This window comes from Sorex fumeus, unplaced genomic scaffold (genome assembly GCF_029834395.1).
Source record: "Sorex fumeus unplaced genomic scaffold, SorFum_2.1 ptg000007l, whole genome shotgun sequence".
Lineage (NCBI taxonomy): Eukaryota > Metazoa > Chordata > Mammalia > Eulipotyphla > Soricidae > Sorex > Sorex fumeus.
Genome location: NW_026606064.1, coordinates 35994514 through 36001171, shown reverse-complemented (window position 1 = coordinate 36001171; position 6658 = coordinate 35994514).

Below are 6658 nucleotides of genomic sequence, written 5' to 3'. Positions count from 1 at the left end.
ATACAGGTCACCATACTCGTGAGGAGAATGCAGAGCTAAAAATAAGAATGATGGCTGCCTGAAATCATACTTAGATAATCACCTCAACGAAGCTTGGAAAAACAGCAGCCAGTCATCAGGGTCTTGTGATTCCCAGCCCCTGCCTTTCTAAGAAGGAAAAGTTTCCTCTCAAAAGTGAGTGACTTTTTTTTTCTTGAGTTATTATGAGATATACAGTTACAAAGTAGACTGGAATGAAGTCTCAGTCATACAATGTTCCAACACCCATCCCTTCACTAGTGCACATTTCCCGTCCCTAGTGTCCCCAGTTTCCCCTCCTGCCCCCTCCCCCACTCACTTCCACAGTCTGCCTTTACCATAGACCTCTCTCTCTTTCTCTCTCTCTCTCTCTCTCTCTCTCTCTCTCTCTCTCTCTTTCTCCCTCTCTCATCCTCCACTCCCTCCCATTTTCTTTTTCGGCACTGTGATGTGAGTAACTTTGTTCACCATCTTTATCTTTTCCCCTATTCTAAAAAAATTAGCTTGGTGATGCATCTAATTTATGGCACATCTTGGCAAGTCCCTATGAACCCACACCCCACATTTTCTCCAGAGATCTGATGTCCCTTGGCACATATTATGGTTTGCATCAAGCATCAGGTGTAAATTTTAGAATGTCATAGCTGACAGGAAGTTCAGAGACATAAGAGATGAATTTGTCATTCCTTTAGGAATATGAGTTATCTAATTTCCCTTGGATCAGGCAAAGAGTAGTTGGTAGTTTCTAGATCAAAATTCAGGGAGGGACAGGAAATTAAAAAAAAATCCAGGTCTTCTATCTCTCACTCATAAACGCTAGCACCACTAGCATTGACCTAGATATTGTGGTGAGGTGTTAAGCAGAGCCAACAAAGAAGTATATGTACCTCCTTTCAGATCTTCCCTAGGTGTCTCTTAGTTACATGTTCACAAAGCAATTGTGTGAACGATGGCAATTTCCACAATTAAGAGAGTTGCGGGAATTTTATAAAGGCCAAGCACAACCTTATGAAAAATTCATACTCTTGGCCTATGTTCTCATCCAAAGTGTGTCTATTGAGCCTTGGGGGAAGCTTCTGGTAAAAAGTTCCTGCAATTCTAGAGTGAGTCCATGAATAAGTTTAGTCACTGATGTTGTGGTATCAGAACACAGTGCCAGCAAGTCTACAGTTTGGGACCCCAGCACTGCAAAAGATTATGCAATCTCTGGCCCAGTGTGTGTGAGCACTAAAACTCAGGATGTCTGAGTACAGCAGCCAGGAGTTCCCTGTCCCAGAGCATATGCGTGAGTACCACAACTAAGTAAATGTGATTCCCAGAGAACACATAGGTAAACATGCAACAGAACTACACAAGCCCACCCCTAGTGTGCATTTCAGTCAAATGTGCAAGACCATGACAAGATGTGATCCCCATTGGCATCTCAGTCAAGCATGTATGACCTCTGATCATCACAAAAGCAGTAAGAGCAGGAAGGAGGTGAAGAGGGAAGGTGTGCTGTTATAGGAATGGGGAAATTTGTGGTGAGGGCTCTCAAATGTTCAACTCAGAGGGGACTTTAAAAGCCTTCTAGAATAGCTGCTTTCTAACTTGTGTGTGTTTGTAAAAGCTTGATAGTTTTTGTTTTGTTTTGTTTTGTTTTGCTTTGCTTTGCTTTGTTTTAACTTGATTCTTGAGTCACACCCAGTGGTGGTCAGCACTTCTCCTGGGTTTGCACTCAGGGATCATTTCTGATGGGCTGGGGCTGGAGAGGACCATATGTGATGCAAGGGACTAAACTTGGGTCAGTGCATGCAAGCCAAATGCCCTGCCCACACTGTATGTCTCTCTAGCCCGGTAGTTCTTTTTTTCTGGAGGTGACCTTAAATGGAGTATACATGAAGCTCATTAAAAGAGAAGCTTAAAATGCTTGAAACAAATAGGTGATCTCATAGTCCCACTCACATAGCCTCTCCCTGAATCCCTAAAGTGAAGCTTCTAAAATACTTCTCAATAAAATAAAATAAAATATTTCTCCAGGACAAAATATTAAAGTCACAAATTAAAGTGGCCTACCACATTCATTTCCTTGCTACAGAAATTCTCTTCCAAAGAAGGGATTTGACTTACTCAAGGGAAATACATTGTAAATGTAGAACTATTTCTGGGATCAGAAAAATCTCAGTCTGAATCTTATACTTCAGACTTTTAAAGAAATGTTTTCTGGATAGAACCCAGGAATGTATTTTTATTGTGAAAGGCTTAAGCATAAGGATGTATTTAGGGGTAAATGTAAAAGCTTCTTCTCAAGAGCCTATATTCCTATTTCCACAGTTAATAACTGATATCATTTTGGGTTTAAAACAATCTGGTTTAGATTTTGACTTTTATTTATTTTAGTTTTGGAGTCACACCTGGTGGTGTTCAGGGCTTATTCCTGGATCTTTGGTCTAGGATCACTCCAGACAGGGTTCAGGGGAACCACATGGGGTGTCCAGGATTGAACACGGGTCAGCCGTGCTGCAAAGCAAGTGTCCTACTCACTGTACTATCTTTCTGGCCTGGATTTTGAATTTCTGAAAATTAGGTTTTGTAGAGGCCACACTCAGCAGGGGTCCGGGGCTACTCCCAGCTAAGTTGACTCACGTGTTCTGTGCCACTCCAGCTGACTGCACTCAGGAATCACCTGACTACAGCCGACAGAGCTTGGGGTCATGTGGTGCTGGCGATCAGGCTTAGGACCTTGGACATGGAAGGCATGTCTCTGCCACTTGGGCCTTCCCCCACCACTACCAGGTCAAAAGTTTTGACTTTTAGTGAGCTTTAAGCCCATTCAAATTATTTTTTAATTTTTATTAGTGAGACACCATGAGGTACAGTCGTAGACTTATAAATTTTTGTGCTTGGGTTTCAAGTATACAATGATTAAGTACCCATCCCTCCACCAGTGCCCATTTTCCATCACCACAGATCCCAGTATCCCTCCTACCCCCCATCCCCGCATCCCACCCTGCCTCTGTGGCAGGGCATTCCCTTTTGTTCTCTCTCTCCTATTGGGTGCTGTGGTTTGCAAAAGAGGCAATGGGTGGCAATTATGTTTGGTCTATAGTCTACTTTCAGCATGCTTCTCCCATCCTGGGAGGATCCTCCCAATACCCTTATTTGGTGCTCTCTTCTCTACCTGAGCTCCCTTTTCCCCTAGCATGTGTGGAGGGCCAGCCCATTCAAATTTAATGTGAACAGAGATGTTTTGGGATATGATCCTCGAAGCTTTTGTTTGATATATTTTATATATTCTTCTATTTTTTTGCCTTATATTCAATAGTTTTGTTTGTGATTATGGTAGCTCTTCTACCAGGTTAGGTCTTTATTTTATTTTTATTTTTGTTGTTGTTTTTGAGACACATCTGACTGTTGAGTGTGCTCAGGACTCCTGGCAGGGCTCCAGGGACCACATGGGGTGCTGGGGATCGAATCAGGGTTGGTCGTGTGCAATGCGAGTGCCCTACCCGCTGCTCTACTGCTCTAGCTCCTCCTTTTTCTTTTCTTTTTGTTTTTGGGCCACATGTGCAGTATTAGGGCTTATTCCTGGCTTTGTGCTCAGGGATCACTCCTGGCAGGATTCTGGGAACCATATGAGATGCCAGGGATCAAACCAGATTGGTCACATTCAAGGCAAATGTGCTAACCACTTCTCTCTCTCTCTCTTTCTCTCTCTCTCTCTCTCTTCTCTTTCTCTCTCTCTCTCTCTCTCTCTCTCTCTCTCTCTCTCTCTCTGCCCCAGGTTAGGTCTTTTAAAATAGCTTTTGTTGTGTCATGTTTTTCTTGTAATTTAGAAGTGATTCTCTTGCTTCAGACAAAAACTTATTTAATAATAATTAATAGTTATTTTAAACTGATATTTATGTTTCATTGGCAATCATATTGTTTCTCCATTAGATGAGACATTTGGATCTCTGCACACTTTCCCCACTATCACCTCACTCTGATCTTACAATCACACACCAGCGAACCCTCCATCTGTTAATCAACTGGATTTTCAGTTCCAGATTATAATTGGTTTTGTTTGTTAGGCATCAGTGGTCATTTACACATAGTTATACATGTTACTGCCTTCTCTATTCAACTTCTGTATCCTGTCTCTTTCACACATTTTGTTTCCTAAATTCTTTAAATTTGTGTGATAGGAAATATTGTTATTAGTACTAGTATTTGTTTGGGGCCATTCCCAGCAGTTCTCAGGGCTTACTCCTGGCTCTGTGCTGAGGGATCACTCTGCCAGTGCTCATAGAACATACACAATGTTGTGGTCCAACCCTGCAGCTGCATTCAAGACAAGTGCCCTACCCACTTTATTATCTTTCTAGCCCTGTGACACATTTTTGATGAGTTCATTGAGAGACCCTGTTGTCAAGGTACTGAATCCTCAATTTCAAACACAATTGAAAAGGGGAGTCTATTCATTTCCTAGAACTACTATAACAAATATTGTACGTTCAGGGACTTAAGCAACAGAAATCGATTTCATCACCATTCTGAATGCGGGATGCCTGCAACCAAGGTGTAAGTGGGCTGGCTTCTGAGGCTTCTCTCCTTAGATTGCAGACAGCCATATTTTCACTTGATCTTCCCTGAAGTTTAACTCGATCCTAATCTCATCTTCTTTGAGAGAAGGGGTTGAATTTTGGGATCACATCCAGCAGTGCTTGGGGGCTACTGCTGGCTCTGTGCTCAGTGGTTAATTCCGGCAGTGCTCAGGTAATCATGTGCAATGCTGGGATAGAATGTTGACTGTTCACAAGGCAAATGTCTTAACCCCTCTTCTGTCCCTTCAGCCTTAGTTTCCTTCTCTTATAAGGACACTGGTCATACTGGATATGTGCCTGCTTCAATCCCTTTGGAAATGCAATGAAATATAGATAATATCATGTAGGGAGGGGTTGCAGAGCAAGTCTGGTTCTTGCTTAATACTAGCTGAACACCGACTCAACAGTGAGCGAATTCTAATGTCAGGACAAGAATCCACTATCACTGCTTTGTAATTCCCCTAATCAAAAATATAAATAAAGGGAGAGACAGTACAGGAAATAAGGCACTTGCATTGCACATGGCGGATGTTGGTTTATTTTTTGGCACCACAGAGGGTTTCCGGAGCCTTCTCAGAAGTGACCTCTGAATAGGGACCCAGGAGTAAGTCTTGAGCATAACCGGTTGTGGTCCCAAAACAAAAAAATTTACATGTAAATAAGCCAGTAAAAATATAGAATAAGAGGACCAAGCAAAACAGTGAGGAAAAAACAAAGGTAGTCTAAAAACATTTGCCTTTCTACCCTAAATCAAAAGAGATATTCTGTTCAATTCTCACAATAACTTTCTAAAAATGTAGTTTTATGCCCTCTGTATGAATAATAAATGCAATAAATACAGCCTCTGAAAGCTGAGTAACTCCTCCAAAGGCCACACAGTTGAATCTACAATGAGTGAATGACAACAGCAGGGTTGAAATCTACTGTCCCCTTCCCTTTACTGCCCTAGAATCATTAACAACTTAAGTCAGAGCCTGAGAGATAGTAGAGCAGGTTATATGGTTACCTTGCACACAGCCAACCCTAGTTTAACCCCCTGATACTGCCTTTGGTCCCCTAACACTGTCAGAAACAACCTCCTGAGCATGATTCTGAACACTGTCAGGTATGATCCCAACGGCACCCTCTCAAAAAAATGAAAAACAAAGAAAAGCATTGGAAACAGAAGTCCTTACAATGACTCCCATTTAACTCCCAAACCCTCCTCATGACCGGTTTGCAAATTTGTTTCACCATGGTCTCTTCATGAAACATTTTTGAGCAACATAAACACTCTATGTACATTTAGGTCCAAATAGATGATACATAATGTATCTTACATATGCAAATTGTAAGTGATGTCACTGTATTGATGTCATGAAACCTAACCACACATTAAAAAGATAAAAATTAAAAGGATACAAGTTCTCAATCATTTTTCTTATAGTCAGTATTTTTTCCCATGCTGCCCTAGGCACAGCACTCTTCCTTTGTGGAACCTTGAATCCAGACCAGCCACACAGATCAAGAACGTACTGCCCAGGGCTGAGAGCCTCGTCTTCCATCTGCTCATCCAAGCCACTCTGCAGAGGAACATAATTGGTTCATAATGTATTCAATGTCAGCCACATCCTCGGATTAACTAGGGCTTTTCACTATTTCTATGCACCAGTGGTCTGACATTTGTCATTGGCTCTCATTTCAAAGGAAGAATTAATTTTAAACTGCCATTCAAAGGTTGCTCCTGGCTGTGTGTCCCATTTGTGAAAGAGAAATGAGAAAAAAAGCAAAACTTGCATGTGTCAAGATGGTTCTTTTGCCCACAAGATGAAAATAAATATTGTTACCTTCACTGAAATGATGTGAGACCTGGTGAAACAAATATTCAATATATTTGTATCATTCATATTTTTTACGAGAAAATTTCCTTAGTTTTATGGTCATTCACTACTTGCTGATTCTAGTGAAAACAGTGTTCCTTTCATAATGCTTTTTTGCTTAAAGGTGTTATTGTGTATTTGAATCTTGAGTGTGACCTTTATCCTTACTGTGCCCTTTAGCTGTCTTCCACTCTCTCAAACAATGGGAGGAAATGG